Here is a 21,812-nt window from a genome sequence, read left to right on the forward strand (position 1 = left end):
TCCAATTCTGCTCCAGGCTCCATGCTGAGGAGGAACACAAAAAGAGACTAGGGAAAACTAAGCAGCACCCCGATTTCTGTGACATGCCTGTTTCCTCCAACACCTTCCAGAATGTGCACACGAAAAGAATAAATATCACCACTCCACTACTCTGTGTCTAACGCAGACACTCTGATGACGCAGAAATAAAAAAAAAAAATCAAATCATGCAAGCTGAAAAGAGCACAGAGGGCTACTGAAGACATCAGTTCATCATCAAAATACCTTATTTCAGAATCAGACTAAAAGGCCCCAAATCCCCATAGTATGCCTATCTCCTCTCTGCACCAGCATCTGCCTCAAGAAATCTGCCTTACAGCTCTGCCCATAGCTTCTCCTACTGTAGGATACCCATCCCTTCGATTTTATCATTTCTCCCGGCTTTACTAGTACAGTATCTCAAACATCTTTGCTCTGCCCTCAACTTGAGGGGCAGCACATGATATTTGGCCAGCCGAACCAAGAAGCAGTGCTTCATTTCAACTAGCTGGCAGGAAAAGCAAATAGCCCTGTTAAACACATACAATCCACAGCTTTGCTTCTGCTGATTGTCAAAACACAGCACTACATTGAGATATATATATAAATAATGTGAATAACGTAAACATATTATCCTTTTAGCTCAATATTTAAATTAACTTGATCTTAAAATTCTGACTGCAACATAACTATCTTTGATTTTTTTACATTAGTGGCTCCTCTTTTTCCATTACAAAACAATAAAAAGAACAAAGATTAAAAAAATAGCAAAGCAATTAAATTTCATTTTCCTTACTGGTTCAGCTTTAAAAATGCAAAATCTAATATTTACATTAAAAATATTCCATTAATTGCCTCAGTCAGTTAGCTATAATCACATTTCTCTAGACAGCTCTGCTACTGCCTTATACAACCTTGCTATTTCTGCCCAGAGCCAAGACTGCCAGACAGCTCTAACCATCGCACTGTAGAGCAGTGCCTTTCTAGGCTGAAAAAGATGTCTGGAAGAGGTCTGGTTCCCAAGCTTCCACTGGACCTTCCTTTGTTACAACTTGCATCAGGTAAGCCAGGATGTTGCTAAGACAAGCTTTCAGTATTTCCAGTTAATGAAATTCCGCTACGCCTTTAAGGAACTTACTCGAATATTTAGTATTTCTAACAGATTTTCTTTTTCTTATACACAGATGAAATTTCTTCTCTCACCACGCATCCTTATGAACAGAAAACACAGCTCCTCTACAACCACCAGAAGGTACTGGATGACTGATGAAATCCCTCCAAGCCTTCTCTTCTCTACAGACTTCCTTGAACCTTTCACTAAATGCTGACTTCTCTAACCTGCTCATCATCCTTCCAACATACTAATCATCCTGGTGATGGGTGCTTCTCTTAATTTTTCAATGCCCCTCTTGAAATGAGGGAAAAAAACATACATAGTACTGTAGGTACGCTTTATCAGTACAAGGAAGGACATGATGTTGGCACTGTTCAGCTTGCCATCCCACAGCACCTCCAGCTCCCTTTTAGAAGAGCTACATCCCGACCAGTACTGCTGCTAGAAAACAAAATCAATGATTTAACAGTATTTGCCAAGATCACGCCTCAGCAGTATTTAGGGAAGACTAAACTCCTAATAACTGTTACTTAAAAACTTTTCAGAAAGACATCAAGTGCCTCATGACATGACTATTTTATTGATATTAAACAGTCTTGAAATTTGAATGATTTACCTTAAAGTACTCCCTTTACAAAATGTTTTATCTGTTATACTGGAGCAGTAACTGCAATCAACCAAACTCATTACCTGAACAGTTTATTTTGTCATTTCATTATTAATAGAATTTTTCATTAGGATCCCCATATTTTATCCAAGTTGTGTCAGACAGCTAAACAATCTATTATTGTCTGGATTGAACCACCCTCTTCTACCAAGTACTGGTACTGACACACTGTCAGCACTTTTCCCACCTTCTAGGATTTCCTTATCATTCCAAATATTATTTAAAATTATTAACAAAGGACTTCCCTTAAAGCTGCTTTTATCATTCTTTGAGTTAACATTAATAATCACTCTCAGAAAAGACTATGACTAACCATTACATCAGAGGAAGTAGCAGTCTTCTTGACTCTTTCAGACTGCAATTAGATGCCTTTATAGAAGGAACACTGCTGTTAAACACAACTTAGTCATTTGAATAATGTGGTAGCCGAAAAATGTAACAGCTACAAGAGAGTTTATGGATACAAGAACAGTATTTAAAGGACAAGAGTAAACAATCTGTTCCATTATTCTACCTTTGTGTCAACTCATGATCAGACAGGTAATGTCGAACATTGAAAGTCATGTAAACAAAATACATACATACTAAGGTCTGTCCATGTTAAAGTTCTTATTTTTATATCAACCTGTAGAGCACCTGGCCATACAGCTTCATACTGAAAATTAACACAAGAGAAGCAGAGATACACTATAAAGTGGAAAAATTACAAACCTGCAGCAGCCTCACTGACTCACTTCTGAAACTACATTATAGGCAATACATTTTCTCACATAACTGACAATTTCCAATAAAATCTTCACTGAAATAGCACCACAGTATCCTTTCGTAAACTAGAATTTTTTTTTATTTTTTTTAATTAATTGAAAGCTTCACCAAGCATTATAAAGTCACATTAGCAGAATAAACACAGGACACAATGAATCTGGAAAGAAAAATATCGCAACAACTGCCAAAGAACAATTACAGCACAGCAAAAGAGTGTTACAAGGATCCACATGATAGTGTAGCCAACCCTTCAATCTTTTATGCTTTTAACATACCCCCAAATGAAAGCAGAAGCAAAATTTCAGTTACAACAGCTTAAAGATGTGACAGTGTGAGAACCAAAAACCTTTTGCCCTCCTTGTGCTGGAGAAGAAGGAAAAAGGAAAAGAAAGAAAATCTTAGAGAAACCAAAAATTTCAGACTGACCATGCTTTGTTATTAAATTCTACTGTAAACCATGAAAAAGGATACAGAAAAAAACAGTTAAAATAAGAGAGAAAAGCAGATGGAAAGTAATAATAACAAAACCCCAACCTTGTTAATAAAATACAAGCAACACTAGAAAAAAAATAAATACATGCCTTCTTGATGTAGATGAAGTTTAGCAGACTTGGTACAAATCCAGAAGGTGACACAAAACATCTGATAAAGTTCCCTCAAAAAATATGGGAAGATGAACAAGGACAGACCACTGCCCTTGGAGATACTCAGTACTAAAAGAACCTAAGAACTTAAGCATCATTTACTCCACATGAAAAATTATTTGAAATTAGGACTCAAGTGCTTTAAAACCAAGCCAACTGCAGCAGTAAGAGCAGTATTATTTTTGTATTGCTGGTAAAACATGTCTGAACTAGTCAGCTGTTTAGCTACCATAAGAATTAGGTATAGGTTCTAAACTGAATGGAAAGCAGCTACCAAAATAAGTCTAGACCTAAAAATCACTCCACTACAAAGTACTTCTCAAGTCTTGCAAGAATCAGCTGAAGCAAATTTCTCCATTCAAAATTTCTCCATTTCTGTCACTGAAACTTCACCAAACATCATGAATATTATCTCAAGCTTCTGAAGTTCGGAAATGAAAAACATCACAATTTTGAAGAAGGTAACAAATATTTTCAAGACTATATACATCTACTGTTGCTCAAAAGCTTAGAATGAGACCTGGAGAAACAAGTCAGTGAAGATGGCTGGCAATGACATTGTAGCTGCTTTAGGAAAAGCACTGCCTGTAGACTGGGGGACACAGTCCTTCTCCTCTGTTCTTCCCTGCTGAGACTCATCTGGAGTGATGTGTCTGGTTCCAGATCCCCAGTACGACAGAGACACAGACATACTGGAGCAAGACCAGTGTAAGGCTACAAAGACATTTAAAGGCTTGGAGCAGCCTGGAAAAGCTCAGAGAGCTTGGACTATTCAGCCTGGAGAAGAAGAACCTCAGAGTGGGGTTAATCCCTATTAAAAACCTGATGAGGAAAGGCCACTGAGCCACAGTCCTCCCACTGGTACCTAGTGAGAAGGCAATGAGCACAAACTGGACATTTGAACATGAGGGAAAGCTCCCTTACTCTTAGGGTGGTCAAGCACTGGAACAGATGTTACAGAATCTCTGTCCTGGGACATTTTAAAAGCTCAATGAACACTGCTATAAGCAATCTGCTCTAGATGACCCTGCTCTGGGCACTGGTGTTGGGACTAGATAACCACCATCCTGTTCTGGGGAGGCAAGAAAAATTTTAAGTGCAATACAAATGAATATGCAAAAAGTATGTCTGTGTGTATATATATAAATTTATACATATGTTAGTCACCTCCCACAATAGCAACGAACAGCTTCTAACAAGGAATGTGAGAATCATTATGTGCAGCATGTGCTTGAGCAAGAATGAACAGCTTATGGTCTGAACAGCTTATGGTCTCAGGGGTTTCAGTTTTGTGTTTTTAGGAATTTCTTTTTGATTCTGTTTCAAATTGTGTGTAACTGCCAAAATTTATCATCATGAAACTGCCAAAACCATCAGGGCCACAGCCATGACAAATTTGTGAAAACTGACAACACTGGGTATTACTCATTCCACTGGTAACCATTATTTTAAGTGCATTAGAACACCTTTAAGCTGGTTAAAATCATCCTGCATATGAATAAAACCTTTAAGTGTCCATACCACGTTTCCAAAGATGATAGCACACACTTAGTATGTGTGCCCTCCTTACCCGAAGACACTATTAAAACATCATCAAGTCTACGGGTCTTAGGAAATAGGAAAGGGGAAACCTCCCCACCAAAGCTGGAGCTCTCCTTTCCATGAGAGGTGGGTGGTAGTGCACTGTCCAGCAGTAACAGAGAAACCATGTCCTCCAGTACCACTGACAACTAATCTGCTTCACAGGGTATGAATATTTTGGCTGTAAATAAAACTCTATTCCAATATCAAGCTATCTTTTTCAGAAGCATATTTCTCCTAATTTTGCCACAGCCCTTTTCTTCCTGACTCTTAGGAAATTTATGCCCTTTCTTTTTGGCATCCTTTCCTATACCTGCAGACTGCTGCCTCTCTTAAAATCCTCTAGTCTGAGCAAATTCTCTTTCCCCATTGCACTTTTTTTCCCTAAACTTCTGAAGACTCTTGTTGTGTTCCCCTGGAAGACTCTCCCATGGGCTCAAAACACTTCTTAAATGTGATGCCCAAAACTGACACAGCCCAAGCAATGCGGAGTGAAATTACCATGTGATGTTTAAATATGTCTCTTCTAACTATACATCCCAGAAGAATGATTACCCTTATTGCAAGAGCACAGTGCTACTGACGCAAGTTCAGGCTATGATTCACCTAAAAATCTGAGACTCTTTTTTCTAGAATTATTGCTATTTTGTATTTATGTAGGGAACCATCTAATCTAAACACCGTACTTTTTGCATTTGTCCTTTTAAACAGCATTATTCCCTTTATGGTTTTTTATTCAATTTTTCTAAGCCACTGGAAGTTCTATATTTATTCTTCACAGAATTTGAATCCTCTCCCAGTCTGGTACTATGTAAAATTAATAAATGTACTCTCTACACCACCATCATCCAAGTAATTAACAAAGGTGTGGTGGGCGCCAGGTGCCCACTATCTGCTCTATCACTGTCCTCAGGTGGACAAGGAAGAGAAAATACCACAAAAGGCTCGTGGGTGGAGATAAAGGCAGGGAGGGAACACACACCAATTACCATCATGGGCAAAACAGACTCGACTTGGGGAAATTAATTTACTACAGATCAAACTGGAGTAGGGTAATGAGAAATACACGCAAGTCTTAGAACACCTGAGCCTGGAGGCTCAACTTCACTTCTAAATTCCCTACCTCCCTTTCCTCCAGCAGTCCACGTGTCAGGGAACAGGGGTTGTGGTCAATTCATCCCACACTGTCTCTGTGGCTACAACCTCCTCACACTCTTTCCATGCTCTATCGTGAGGTCTCTCCCATGGGAGACAGTCCTCCACCAACTTCTCCAACATGGGTCCTTCCCACAGGCTGCAGCTCTCCATGAACTGTTTCAGCAAGGGTCCCCTCCAGGGTGCAGCCCTTCAGGAACACAGACAGCTCCAGTGTGGGTCCCCCACCAAGTCACAGGTCCTGCCAACAAACCTGTTCCACTGTGGGCTTCTTTCTCCCTGGGGCCACAGGCCTGCCAAGAGCCTGCTCCAGCACAGGCTTCCCAGGTTCACAGCATCCTTCAGGCATCCCCCTGCTCCACCGTGGACCACCATGGGTTGTAGGGGACAGCCTTGTCTCACCTTGTTCTGCACCATGGACTGCAGGGGAATGAACCTCTGCTCTGGCACCTGGAGCACCTCCTCCCTCCTTCCTCACTGACCTTGGGGTCCGCAGAGCTGCTGCTCTCACACATCCTCACTCCTCTCCAGCTCCAGTGGCACGGCTTATTTTTTAATTCCCCTTGTAAATATGTTATCCCAAAGGCACTACCACTGCTGCTGATGGGGTCGGCCTTGGCCAGTGGCAGGTCCATCTTGAAGCAGGCTGCATTGTCTCCGTCAGACGTGGGGAAGCTTCCAGCACCTTCTCACAGAAACTATCCCACATCCCCCACCACCCCCCCCCAGCCAAAACCTTGCCATGCAAACCAATACTAAAGACATTATCTCATTTGTTTTTTCCACTGCATTTCCTCCTTTGTGAAAAGGCAGAATGAAAGTGTTCATTTGATAAAGAGCTACTCAGTTTTTTGCCTGACCTTCCTCTTTCAAGCTTTAAGTCCAACCCTGATATTTCTGCCATCCTCAATTCCTCTTCCCCCATGTTTAAGTGCCTCTTAATCATCCTCTCCTACTTCTTCACAACCACCCCATCATTCCACCCCAACAGCTTCTAGTGACATTCTATCCCTCTTCAATCCCCCCTCAGTCGTCCTTTCAAGCTCTTTCATAGACATACCACCAACCCAACTCCTCATTCCAAACTTCTGCTCATCCACTCTACTTCAGTGCCCTGGTTTCATTCATCCTGCCATTACCAAATGAGCACGTGGATTACAAAGCCATCAAGCGTTTCCCTCAGGCCAAACTCCCAGTTGTCCACTTCCACTGTTCATCCTCATGACAGTACAGTGGTGGAACAGGCACACTTGGCTATTCTGTGGTGCCAGGAGACATATCCAAACAATGAAAAGAGCACACCATGTCTTGCACAGGTGGAATCACTGAAGATTTTTACACACTAAGACTGCTGAAACTGAGACCTGACACAAAAGTAGTCAAAAAAAAAAAACCTCGTCAAATACCGTGTTTCTCATCCAAACCACTGAGGCACCACATTACAGCATCATGTACTCTGGAAAGCTCAATAGTTTAAAACTACCATAAGTACAAAGCTTTCTTATATCCCCATTAGTAGTACTGTTTAAAGATGTTAATTCTCAGAAAATTTCTAAGCAATATGGTTTTAAGTATTCCCTCTGGACATCGCTGGACATCACTGGGTAGGCAAATGCCACCTCAAAGCTTCTTGAGCTTCCCAAAGTCATTAACTACTGTCTCTGATACGAACAGGCAAAAGTCTCTCATCCCAGGAAAATGCAGATATTGGCTGGTATCAAGATACTGAAATTCCCATTCAGCATATTTCCATTCCTCCTCTCCTACCTAAACCAACTACCTCACACAGGCAAGAATTCAAACTTCTGGTTATTTCAGTGTGATCCTCTCACAATTACTCCTTAGGGAGTTATCCTATTTTTTATGCGTACTTAAGTATTCACCAGAAATACAAACAAGGAGAACAGAACTAACAGGAAAAAAAAAAATGATTTTTTTTTTAAATCTTTAATTGCCCACAGAATGCTGTTGGGAAGATAACGAACAAGAACTTAAAGCACTCCTACAGGAAGGTACCTTCAACCTATCTGATATTAATGAAGTTGGTTGTATGATTCACATCAATGTGATGCCAGAAATCAAGAGACATAACCTATTTAGAAAGAGCAACAATGGAGAACAAATGGCACTGTACACCAAAAATGTCCTTTTCTGAGTCACTGAAAACAGAAAATCACGTCTTAAAAATAAAGTACAAGTCAGGATACTAGCTGTGGTTTACTACAGATACGAAAGCTTGCATAGCATGGTTGCTAAGCATCTATTGCATGTTGTGGGAAATAAAAGTTTCATTATCACACTGGACATAACACAGAGTGAGATAACCTGGAGCTTTTATGTTGCCATTATCAGAACATGCTTGAAATTTCTAAAAATTGAGGACAATTTCTTATACTGAGAAATGTTAAATCTAACCCAAGGGAAAGCTGCGCTCAACTTCATCCAGACAGATAACAAGTACCCCACTGTGTCACAGAGAACAAATACAGAACAAAGACCATTCTTGCCCCCAGGTCTTAGAATCAAAGGACATATTCCTAAATAAGTCTTTGCAAAATGACTTAAGTGGTCCCACCCCCTACCCATGCTATCTCCTCAGCTGTGCTGGCACAACTGGTTGTAGCAATGCATTGCAAACCGTTTCAGGAAAACAGATCTGAGTTAAACTAGAACAGGAACCTGATCCAAGTTAAAGCTACCTTTCTTTCTCCTCATGCCCCTCTCCCCACTTCTGGCCCCTTTTTTATTTTTTTTTAAGAGTATACTTATGAATTTGCATATTTAGTTCATGACCTGGTGCAACTGAGACAACAGAACAAGGCAGGAACATACATCTGGCTGAAAACTTTTTAGCCTGATTTGCCAACAAGCACAAGAAATAAAATACAGATAAAGCAAACGAAGGACCTGATAAGTCATCATTGCGATAGGTAATATTTATTTTTCTAAATTTCAAACCTTGCTATTCCAAAATGCAAACATTTAGAATAAAGTATCAACAAAACTCCACTGATTTTTTCACTTATCAACTAGCATGTATCAAATGCAAGCTTGCATTTATTAAGAGCTTTCTTTATTTTGATGGTTGTGCCTCCTCTGAAATCCTTCGCCTTGCCTTGGAGGTGAGCAGCTATATTAACACAGTCTTGCAGCTTGATAACTACCAACATACAGATACACACAATTCCCAGTCACTCAACTTTTATTTCATAAGATTTAATTGTATGCTTCAGTGGGGAGACACTTTCAGTACACAGACTATTATTCTTCAACAGAGATATAGATTGTGTGCATGAGCATACTTATTTATCCCTCATTTCACCATATTTCCATAATGCCTTTATCTAATGACTATTTCACTGAGTCTTCCTGTTAGCATATTTCTCCTTTCAACATGCTTCCAGTTTTGTTTTTGACTGTGGGTATCTGTTTTTATTTATATCTGATCCACTTACTCAACATCTTATTTCTTGAGATGGCTTTATGGCACACATGTACTACAGGAGGAGTTACACACTCATCTGTTAAGAAAAAGCCAGATGTTTTCAAGATTGCCTGGCTATACTCCAGTCCTTAAGACAAGAAGGATGAAAGCAAAGAAAGAATATGGTTTAGCATCTTCTTCAGCTAAACAAGGAGACTGAGATTTGCATGTATTATATGCTAATGGTGCTACACACAAATACAACATCCGCTCAGATGTCCATTTCCAGGCTTTGCAAAACCTGGCTTGCAAAACTTCAAAAGAAACTTTAACCACGTTATTTTTTGGGCTTGGTCTTCAATGCAAAATTCAAGGCAACCTGGAGAGTACATGGCACACTGACAACATGATCAGTCAGAATCACCTTGTCTGTCTTCCCAGACTAGCTGTTATTTCACTAATAAATCAAGATAGTTTTTTCCTTCAAGCACACAGGTGTAAAATGGCTGCAAAGTACAACAGACCTCCTAATTCCCACCATTTAGCAGAAATGAAACACAAATGAGGTCTGCTACACCTGTTCCTAAGCCAAAATATACTTCAGTAAAGGGATGATGAGCAACAGGAGAACCCATTTTTCCTGAGTCTCACCAGGAGCTTTTGTCATCCATCTGCATAAAGCTGACATGGCAAAGAAAGCTCAGTAGGCCAGTTCAGTATGTATATTGCAGCTGAAATGTCCAGAGAATTCAAAACAAATATCTTAAAATATTTAATTGCAAATGGAAAATGGCAACTTTATGAAGCTTATAATTCAGAAAAATCCAGCCTAGCCATCTTGGGAAACAGTGCACAATTTCCAAAGATACCTTCTTATTAAATTTCATCTTTCTTACCTACTTCTTGGAGATGCCTGGAGAGACTTAAGAGTAATCAAGAGTCTTTTCAATACAGTCAAAAATATCTTCTATGTGTCCTTCTCAAAAAAATATTTAAACTTTGACTTGAAATTTGCAGCAAACAGGAAAACTTCCTAATTAACAACTGATAATAAACTACCAAGAGGAACACTGTACTATGATGGGCCTGACTATAGATACACAAACATCAAGAAACATAAATACCAGCATTCAGTGCCACTGGTGCTTCAGGCACAGACCTGCTTCCAGTCAACATCAGAACTGGTCGATTTGCAGTCCATCGGACACCATGTACCATTTCTCATGCTAAACATCATCACCCTTTATAGACATATGATAAAGGACACTTTCTTTCATTTGTCTACCTGAGAAAAAAACCCTATTTACTGACAGAGGAGTTTACTAAATTTACCACTGTACTAAATACATGGTTTCAGCTAGTATTAGCAGCTGCTAACATAAAACTTATTTCAGGTAGATATTAAAAACCAGTACTTCGAAACCTAAAATGACTATATAGCAGGCTTTGCATAGACTGACCCCCTTCGGCATTTGCTGGGCAACAGGAAGCTGGAAGAAACCAGAAATTAACTGTAAAGCAGAAACACCTAAAATTAGCCTGATAAATTCTACAGTTCATCTTTCCTTTTTGTTCACCTGCTCATCAGAATACAAACTTCAGTTACATCAAGCTGGAGGTCAATACTGTTCAGGAAAGTGTAACGCGAATAAACGCAACTACATAAAACTGCACTGCTACACAGTCAGGTGATCTCTTACGTCCAAGAGGGATGGGGCAAGAAGAAGAAAGGCGTGCTGTCCCTTCCAACAGTAGGGGCACAAATGTGAACAGGCTGTGAAACCGCACCATGGGCATTCTATTAACAGGGTGGGTCTGTAGCTGCAGGGAAACTACTCGTGGGTCCCAGCCTCATTCCTAGAAGCAGCCAGCCATAAAACAAAACCCACTGCCAAAACCAGCACTGATAAATAACCGATGATGAGCTGAGCAGAAAAGCAAAGGTTATAGAAAATTAAATGCTGTCTTTTCACTTTCCAGAAAGACACGGTCGCATTAAAAGTACAGTGTGAGGAATGCTGTGAATAGTTAAACTCACTAATAGTAGTCAGTCCTCATTCCAGAGTCTTCCTCTGAAAAATAAAAAAAGTTTGTCTATATAATGCACATTCTAACCATGTCACTTAAAAAACTGAGGAACTTCCATTCCAACAAAACAACTAATATAAACCCATTAAATTGTATTTCAGGAATTCTCTATATTTCAGTGCAAATCGGTGAAACTAATCTACAGGCTAAGTAGATAGATACATGACCACACTTAACAAAGAGAATAAAACAGTTTCCTATAATGCACAAAAAAAAATTCATAGGGCATCATTAAATTTCATAAGCAGATGTTTTCCTGCCAACTGTTATCCAATTTGTTTCAGTAAGCGAGTGGAAAAAAAAAAAAAAAAAAGAAGATATCCATTCATTCTTTGTCTGTATGCTTAACTTCAAAGAATTCCAGGAATCTATTGTAAATCTAAAAAACTCCTCAGCCACCATTGCACATTGTTCCCTGAAGGAACACTGGGTCAAATTCAAAGTAGCAGCAATAGAGTTGCATTCAGAACTTTTTCTATAGAGCCTGCAATGGACAAAACCTCCAAAGTCAGCGCTGAGTCTTCAGGGGGCAAAAGAAAAAATAAGGTTGTGAACTTAAAAAGAAGAGAGACCAACAGATAAATTCCCACTGAGTAATTATAAGGAGAGGCTCTCCCAAACATTAGTAAAGACCACAGTCAAGTCAACTAGCAGATTAACATACAGTCATAATTGGCTGCAATCACTGAATAAGCAACCTGAAGAAAACAGACAAAATCCAGCCACTGGTGAAAAAAGCTCCAATAATTAAAGATATTTCAGTAAGGCAGACAGCACTCTGAGCGTGCACTATGCTTCTGAAATGACAATGCCCCTGGCCACCTCCAGCTGCTCAGTACTGTTGGCCTGCTGGAAGTTTTCATCTCATTCCTACACTTACAAACACCCGCTAACCTATTTCAGACACAAAAGAGTCAGGTTAGCTTCAACACTGTAATTATTACATATGCCTTTGCCTAGCCTCTTTTGACAAAGGCGGTATGGGGAGTGCCCAGACCAGCACCGGGGGTGGCACACAAGACCTCCTGCACAGGAAGGCAGGAAGTAATGGCAGCAACTTTGGCAGCGAAGACTGCCACTGCTTGTGGCTTCTGTCTAGAGCCAACCTGTGAATTTAGACCAGCACTTTTGTGAGCAAAAAACCAAAATGAAATAATATCTGAAACACTCAAAACACCAGATCAAGTCCCAACCCAGAGGACCATATGAAGACATGCTTCCTGTATTTTACACTGGTATCACCTGGTGATAACCCCCTAAGCCATTAAGTATCTTTGACTGCCAAGTCTTTAGTTTTTCCTACACAACAGCATCTTTATCTTTTCCTACCTAATTGCATAATACCTTATTTTAATGTCCCACAGACATCTCAAACCCATAGGCTATTATCAGACAGCTTTACCAGAGACAGTGTAACACAGTGCCAACCCCCTTTCACCCACAGTCTCATTAATGACAGCAAGAAAATATTAATGATTGCTAAAAGGACTCCACCCTTTTTCACTGTACTAGTGGTAACTGTGTCTTCGAAGGCAGTGTCACCATCCTACTCTTTACTGTGCTACCCAAATTATGGTGTAGTTTAGACCAGTTAGTTTTGCAATTGCTGTTGATTTTATGACACCTCTTTAACCAGCGTTGGTATGTCCTTACCAAGGTCTGGTACCTGCTTACTGAAACTTAACTACCTTTGCCAAATACTTCATGCAACAATAACATAAAGCTGATGCCACATCTTGTGTAGAGTCATTAAGCCCTCCTACATGGGACGGAGCAGCGTGGCTCACATAACATCACATCTAAAAGTTAACTATCTGGAGGGAAAGCGGCCCATTCTTTATTGAAAGCTTCGGTATTTAGCTTCAGATAGAAGAAAAAAGAAGCCAGGATTTATTTAAAAAACAAAGTGCATGTCTTTTTGTGAAAGCACTACAGATGCTCAACATCTGATGTTTTAGGATTATGAGTTTGGAGTCATCTCATTGCCAAAACAAACCCAACTTGCAGTAATAGTGAAAAATCATCCCCCTCTGTTTCACAACTCAGAAGTGACAAATACCTAGCGTGGCTTTTGAAGCTGCCAGACCAACGAGAAACTTCACTCCAGAGAGAAGTTTTCAATCATACATAATTAGGATAGCAAAACTCTGGATGAAAGTGACCCGTCAAGCCCGAGTGTACTCTGAAGTTGGGAGAATTACACTCATTTACAACTTGCATTAGGTAACACGGAAAACTGACAAGTCTTGTTTTGTGGAAGAAACTGATCACAGCACCAAAGCTTCAGCAATGACTGTGGCCGTGAATTTGGGAAACCTTTAAAGCGTTTTAGACAGCTGCGAACGATCGCTGCCACCAGGCGCTCTGGACTCTATCTCGGTGTAGGAAGATGCAAACACGTGGAGCAGCTGCCACGGGACAAGGGGTACAGCCCGACACCGAGGCCGCGGTCCCGCGCGCACCCACACAGGTTCCACCAGGGCCGCGGCACCGGCCCTGGCCCGAGCCCGAGCCCGAGCCCGAGCCCGCCCCACGGAGGAACGAGGGGGGGCGCGGATAGCCCGGGAGGCCGTCCGCTGGCACAAGCCACAGACCCCTCCGGCACCGCCGCCGCCTCAGGCCCGCAGCCGCGCACACGCAAGGCCGGGCGCCCAGAGTTCTAGCCAGGGGACGGACTGCGAGGGGAGCACGGCGGGGGGAGGCCGGACGCAGCGGCCGTCCTTCCGCTCGCCACGGCCGCTGACGAGGCGAAGGTGGCGGCCCCCCTCCCGCAACCCCGCTTGTCTCTATCCCCGGCGGGGCCCGGCCGGGCCCGCAGCACATACCTGGCGCCCATCACCGGCGGGGCGGGGCTGGCAACGCGAGCCTGCTCCGACTCCTGCTACCGCCCTCTCCCCCCCTCCGGCTCCACTTCCGGGGTCCGTGCTCGGTGACGTCAGCGCTCGGCGCCGCGGCGGAGAACGCGGAAGTGGAGCGGGAAAGGTGGCCTCCCGCTGGTCCTGTCCCATTCTGGCCCGGGCCGCGTTCAGGGTGGGCGGTGGGCCGGCGTCCTGCGAGGGGTGAAGCTCGGTGGGGTAAAGTTCCGGTCCTGGTAAAGGCCCCTGGAGCTGGGGCGGCTCCCCGGGGCTGGCAGATTTCTGGGGAGGTCACGGTTCTACTTTACAGTTTGACAGCCTTGCTTTTGTAAAAAGAAAGTATTTCACAGAATCGTCAAAAGGATCACAGACTGGTTTGGGTTGGAAGGACCTAACCCCGTGCCACGGGTTGCTCCAAGCCCTGTCCAGCTTGTCCTTGAACACTGCCAGGGATGGGGCAGTCACAGCTTCTCTCGAAAACCTGTGCCAGGGACTCATCACCCTCACAGGGAAGAGCTTCTGCCTAAGAGATCATCTCAATCTCCCCTCTGTGAGGTTAAAGCCATATCTCCTTGTCCTGTCCCTACAGGCCCTTGTCCAAAGCCCCTCTCCAGGTTACTTGTAGCACCTTTAGGCACTTTAGCTGCTCTAAGATCTCCTCTTAAGGAGCCCTTTCTTCCCCAGGCTGAACCAGCCCAGTTCTCTCAGCCTGTCTCCAGAGCAGAGCTGCTGCAGCCCTCGCAGCATCTCTGTGTCCTCATCTGGACTCGCTCCAACAGCTCCACGTCCCTGTTACGTTGCCCCAGAGCTGGACACAGGACTGCAGGAAGGGTCTCCCCAGAGCTCAGCAAAGGGCCAGAACCCCCTCCCTTGAAGTGCTGCTCACGCTTTGGCAATACAACCCAAACCCCAAGCAACAAAAATGAACTGGTAGAACGTAGGAGTCAGGAACAAGTTTCAGGGGTTGTCTGCATGAGCAGAATGGCTAAAACAGTGCCCTGCCTGTGATCTTGATGCACCCCTTCTAATTGCAGGTCCAAAGAAGGGTTCAAGGTGGAAAACCTTATTAAAATAAGGTAGTGTTTTTGGAGATGCTTGACCAGCAAAGAACTATTAACCACAGGTTTGATGTTCTTAATATTACAAAGAGGCAGCAGGTTGGAAGTGAAGGTCTCCAGCTCTCATTGGAGGACTGATCCCAAAATTTCATATAGCAGCACTGAGGATGAAACAGAGGTACAGTTTGGTAAATCATTACTGGGCCTTTACCTTTTGTTTGCACATAGGACTGTGGATTTCTGGTGTCTTTACAGTCTTCTGTGATCTACAGTATGTTGTGGTTTAAGCCCAGACAATAACTTAGAACTACACAGCAGCTTGCTCACTTGCTCCTTTCTTTTCCTGGTGAGGAGAATTGAAAGAATGTAAACCCCACAGATTGAGATAAGAGCAGTCCAGTCACTAAGTTATAATACAAAAGTAATTCTGCTACCACCAATAATAAGGGAAATACCATGGGGAGAGGATATGAAATTAAAATGGGGAAAGAAAAATAAAACAATAAACACAAGTGATGCACAATACAATTGCCCACCACCTGCTGACCAATGCCCAGCCTGTCCTTCAGCAGCAGTCTGTCCCTTCTGGCCAACTGCCCCCAGTTTATATACTGGGCATGACGTGCTGCATTATGGAATACCCCTTTGGATAGTTTGGGTCAGGTGTCCTGTCTCTGCTTCCTCGCGGTTTCCCATTCCCCTCCTTCACTGCCAGAGTATGAGACTGAGAAAGTCCTTAATCGGGATAAGCATCACTTAGCAACAACTAAAAGCATTGGTGTGTTATCAGCATCGTTCTCAGACTAAAGTTGAAAACACAGCACTGCACCCACTACTAAGAATGAGAAAAACTTTTACAGCTGAACCCAGGAGACAGTAATAACAGTAGTAGGCCAATACTAGCAAAAAAACCTAATCTGCATGCTTACTATCATACCTAAACAAATGGAGTGTTTTGACTCTTTTTAAAAATCTGTGTCTGTTTTCTTCTTTATTCCTCTCTCCCTCCTAATACTAGAGCATTCACAGATGGCTCTCTATACAGTAATGAAGCCCATTTATTTCTTGCTTGTTGCACGTCCAGTGAGGCTCTTGATTTCAGTTTTCAGAAGTATGAAGTGTGAATAGTTAATCTGAAATAGACAGATGTGTTTAAAATTGGATGAGCATTATTTTTGATTGACCATCCAAGATTATTAAAACTGCTTTGCATTAATTTAAATTTCCAATTTAAGCAAAACCATTGTTTACTTACGTGGCGTATGTAAGTTGAAGTTTGAAACACTCAGACGCTGTAGAAAGAAATTTCATAGAAGATCTTCAAAGCCTAGGATTTTACCCTTCTTTTGAAAGAACATAGAGAAAACAAGGCATGGAACTGCTGGTTATTACAGTAGCATCACCAAAATCTGGGAAATAAACTCTTTGATGGAATGACAGGTTAGAAACCGACATGACTTTATTAGGGTACTATGTGCATGGGTACCCTAATGTGCATGACTCGCCCATCATGCACATTGAGAAGATACATTTTACAGCTTATACATCTTCCTTATTCGCAGGTTCATTATAATTCCATGAAATTGCCACCCAATTCTTGTTACTTATTGCATATGGTAATATGGGTAGATAAGTCCGCGCTGCAGGTGCTGTGAATTTTAAGGATAAATCTGTGGGGGTTGTAGTGGTCATATTTTACTCTTTTATGGGAATCTGTTAGTTAAGGACATTAGAATGTGTGTTTAGTCTTTACAATTAACTACATATTCTTGTTTGGGCTAATATATAAGCCTAAGAACCTCTTTGAGTTGTTTTCTTTCACAGCGATTTTCTTATTTCTCAGGCCTTATCAACAGGAGGAAGGCCTAATTTGGTTTGAGACAAGAATCTGGTTCTCTTTTGAATGGCTTCCTCATCTTGAGGATTGTAGCCTCTATACACAGTAAAATTTCAGTTTAAGAGCCCTTGTAGCCCTGTCTGTGTCTAAGTTTCTATATTCAGTGACATACTAATTTAATTTGGTATCAACTATTATACAGTAAAATACTAAATTAATTCAGTGTCAGTAGCACTGTTCATCCCATGCAGCATATGAAACAACAGTCTCTTGCAAAAATAGTATGTGGTCATGTAATGAAAACTGTCCTGGTCTTCATGTTTTTAATGACTACCTGTGTTTCTCAAGTCCATAGGAGGTTGCAGAGCTAGTTAAAACCGATGGGTGGATGCAACATTTGTTATGTTTTCCTTCAAAGACAGGTAGCCTCTGTGACTGTAAAGGAAGTGTAAGAAACATGAGGAGGTTAAAATGTGTAGAAAAAAATACCCTTTTTGTATAAATTCTTTCGAAATAAGATGGATTGCGCCAACCCCTTTAGATTGCCCATTTATAACTATATAGAGTTAGACCAGGTTTTGACTTACTTGTGAACACAGATATGAATAGAAAGTGTGTTAAGTTGCTTAGTGGTGGTACCCAGAGCAGATCACATAATTCTAGTACTTATCACCCTGTTGTATCTAAACTGCTGTAAAGGAACAGATTCCCTGTGGGGAATATTGCTTAAGGTGAGTAGGATAATTCAGACCAGAATTAACTGGTGAGATGGTTGTGGAGTGGCTAAGGAGAAAACTGCAAAGGCCTAAGCCAAAAGGTGAGTAATGAACAGGAGCACTCTTTGGAGACTGTGATGACGTTTTGGACATAATATGTGCAATATAGTCATTAATGAGACAGAAATAAGAATTTGATTTGCATCCATGAAATTTGAAGGTGACAGTAAGTTGGAAGGTATTGTGAGTAATGATCTTCTTGATTAGAACGAGAGAAATGGAATGAAATTTAACAGCATAAAGTTCAAAATGAGGAACTGAAAGAACATGAAATCTTTGCTATGAACTCGTTAGGAAAGGGGTCTTTCTTAGAAACATTAAGGTTTCTTGACCTTACAACACCTGATTTTCTGTGTCTTGCTGCAGTGGTTTAGCCAATAGTCATGGTCATGGATCTGTAAGAGAGAGGCATTTCTCCTCTTTTTTTAACACAAACTAGACATCATGTGTTTCCATGGACTTTTTCTCTAATGGACTTGTTTCTGTTCCCATGCCTTTGTATTTTTCCCTCCCAATATATAAAGGCCAGAAGCTGTGTTTCTTTCCCACAAAGCAATTAGGAAACTGAATTTTAAAGACAAGTTGTTTCAAAGAGAAAAATTGGCAACTTCTAGTCATGTAAAATAGTGGCAACACTACACTGAAAACAGCACAGGGAGGGGGGGAAATAGAATCATAGAATAGTTAGGGTTGGAAAGGACCTTAAGATCATCAAGTTCCAACCCCCTGCCATGGGCAGGGACACCTCGCTCTAAACCATATTACCCAAGGCCTCGTCCAACCTGGCCTTGAACACTGCCAGGGATGGAGCATTCACAACCTCCTTGGGCAACCTATTCCAGTGCCTCACCACCCTAACAGGAAAGAATTTCCTCCTTATATCCAACCTAAACTTCCCCTGTTTAAGTTTTAACCCATTACCCCTTGTCCTATCACTACAGTCCCTAATGAAGAGTCCCTCCCCAGCATCCCTTTATGCCCCCTTCAGATACTGGAAGGCTGCTATGAGGTCTCCATGCAGCCTTCTCTTCTCCAGGCTGAACAGTCCCAACTTTATCAGCCTCCCTATCATATGGGAGGTGCTCCAGTCCCCTGATCATCCTCATGGCCCTCCTCTGGACTTGTTCCAACAGTTCCATGTCCTTTTTATGTTAAGGACACCAGAACTGTACACCATACTCCAAGTGAGGTCTTACAAGAGCAGAATAAAGGGGCAGGATCACCTCCTTCGACCTGCTGGTCACGCTCCTTTTGATGCAGCCCAGCATACGGTTCGCTTTCTGGGCTGCAAGCGCACACTGCTGGCTCATGTTCATTTTCTCATCGACCAACACCCCCAAGTCCTTCTCTGCAGGGCTGCTCTGAATCTCTTCTCTGCCCAACCTGTAGCTGTGTCTAGGATTGCTCCAACCCAGGTATAGGACCTTGCACTTGGCATGGTTAAACTTCATGAGGTTGGCATCAGCCTACCTCACAAGTGTGTCAAGGTCCCTCTGGATGGCATTCCTTCCCTCCAGCATATCAACCGAACCACACAGCTTGGTGTCATTGGCAAACTTGCTGAGGGCGCACTCAATCCCACTGTCCATGTCAGTGACGAAGATGTTAAACAAGACTGGTCCCAACACCGATCCCTGAGGGAAACCACTCATTACAGGTCTCCAGCCAGACATTGAGCCATTGACCACAACTCTTTGTGTGCGGCTTTCCAGCCAGTTCTTTATCCACCAACTCGTCCATTCATCAAATTGATGTCTCTCCAATTTAGAGACAAGAATGTTGTGTAGGACAATGCTGAACGCTTTACACAAATCCAGGTAGATGACATCAACTGTTTTACTGCTTTCCATCAATTCTGTAGCTCCATCATAAAAGGCCACCAAATTGGTCAGGCAGGATTTTCCCTTAGTGAAGCCATGCTGCCTGTCACCAAGCACTTTGTTTTTCATGTGCCTTATCATGCCTTGCAGGAGATCTGCTCCAAGATTTTGCCAGGCACAGAGGTGAGACTGACTGGTCTGTAATTGCCTGGGTTATCCATTTTCCCCTTCATGAAAATGCGGGTTATATTTCCCTTTTTCCAGTCGTCGGGAACTTCATCTGACTGCCATGATTTTTCAAATATGATGGCCAGTGGCTTAGCAACTTCATTTGGTAGCTCCTTCAGGACACGCGGATGGATTTTATCAGGACCCATGGACTTGTGCCCATTCAGATTTTTAAGATGGTCTCGACCCAATTTCTCTCCTACAGTGGGGCCAAGGTCTTCATTCTCACAGTCCCTGCATCTGCCTTCCAAGACTTGGGTGGTGCGGTCAGAGCCTTTGCTAGAGAAGACCGAGGCAAATAATTCATTCAGAACCTCAGCCTTCTCCTGTGTAGCTAGTTCACCTGAGAGCTTCCTGAGGGGGCCTACGTTCTCCCTAATCTGTTTTTCATCTGCTATGTACCTGTCGAATCCCTTCCTGTTATCCTTAATATCCCTAACCAAGTTTAATTCTAACTGGGCCTTAGCTTTCCTAACCTGGTCCCTAGCTTCCCGGACAACATCCCTGTACTCTTCCCAGGCTGCCTGTCCTTGCTTCCACTTCCTATAAAGCTCTTTTTTCATTTGAATTTTCCTCAGGAGCTCCTTATCCATCCAAGGAGGTCTCCTGGCCCTCCTGCTGCACTTCCTTCTAGCTGTGATGCAACAATCCTGAGCCTGTAGCAGGTGATCCTTGAAAACCAACCAAGAGTCTTGAGCCCCCTGCCCTCTAGGGCTATATCCCATGGAACCTTACTAAGCAAGTTCCTGAAAAAGCCAAAGTCTGCTCTCTTGAAGTCTATGGCAGTGAGCTTGCTGCGCGCTCTTCTCAATGTCCTAAGGATCTCAAATTCAACCATCTCGTGGTCGCTGCATCCAAGGCTGCCCTGGAGTGCCACATTTCCAACGAGCCCTTCCCTGTTGGTGAGCACAAGGTCAAGCATGGCACCTCTCCTTGTTGGTTCCTCTATTACTTGCAGAAGGAAGTTGTCTTCCACACAATCGAAGAACCTCCTGGATTGCTTGTGCCGGGCCGTACCGTCATGAAAGTTGCATTGCAGGATAGCTATTAATAAATAAAACTCAGCTATTATTAAATAAATTAATTAAGCTATTATTAAATAAAACTCAGAAACAAGGCCCTGAGACTTCCAAGAAAGCCACAAAATAATAATACCTCGGAAGGAGGTTGCCTGGGAGGCACTGGGAGTGTGAGATAAGCAGACAGCAGGTTAGCTGACCTATGAAGGAGGCACGGAGCTGGGTGAGTGGCTCTGTGAGTGTCTGTCTGCAGCATGAAGCTGGGAAAAGCTATTCTCACTTGAGGGCTGCAGTCTGCGTGACAGAGCATGAAATTTCTAGTGCTGTAAGTATGAAAATACCTTTTTCTAAAATTTAGAGGAAAAAAAACTCAGAAGAACTGTATCAAAGATGGTAGAAGTTATTTTAAGACTTCATCATCATATCTGAAGAGGATCACACCAAGGGAACCAAATACTTGTTGTGTCTATGACAAGTGATCATGGTCTGAAGACAGTTATTACAGTAACATAAAATAAATACTGCTTCAACAAGGCTTATTTTGAATGGCTGGAAAAAAGTCAAGTCTCATCCACTCAAAAAAACTTGAACAGAAAAGCTGAATGAAAATACTATGAATGAAACCATTTTGAACCCCAAAATGCAAGTTTCTGATGTTTAAAACTGGAGCTTAGTGGAAACACGGAAGAAGCTCCTAAGGTCATAAATATAAACGAATAAACCAACAAAAAGGGTATTTGGTAATGGATACCAAAGAAACTAG

General features: G+C 42.2%; 1 protein-coding gene across 2 annotated transcripts in view; it reads right to left on the reverse strand.

Moving 5' to 3' along the window:
- The window catches only part of ARB2A (ARB2 cotranscriptional regulator A), a 290,622-nt gene extending 279,191 nt beyond the window's left edge, over nt 1–11,431 (reverse strand). Inside the window, exon 1 of one of the 2 annotated variants that reach the window (XM_061364339.1) lies at nt 11,407–11,430. The gene's annotated coding sequence lies outside the window, so the exon portion shown is untranslated. Of the gene's footprint in view, nt 1–11,406 lie in introns of both variants that reach the window. The other variant, XM_061364340.1, reaches the window with a different exon arrangement.
- Nucleotides 11,432–21,812: the final 10,381 nt, after the last annotated feature.

The sequence above is a fragment of the Neopsephotus bourkii genome, unplaced genomic scaffold, assembly GCF_033783945.1.
Source record: "Neopsephotus bourkii isolate Nb327-2 ecotype Australia unplaced genomic scaffold, CSIRO-AGI_Nbou_v1 NB_1232, whole genome shotgun sequence".
NCBI classification, from domain to species: Eukaryota; Metazoa; Chordata; class Aves; order Psittaciformes; family Psittacidae; genus Neopsephotus; species Neopsephotus bourkii.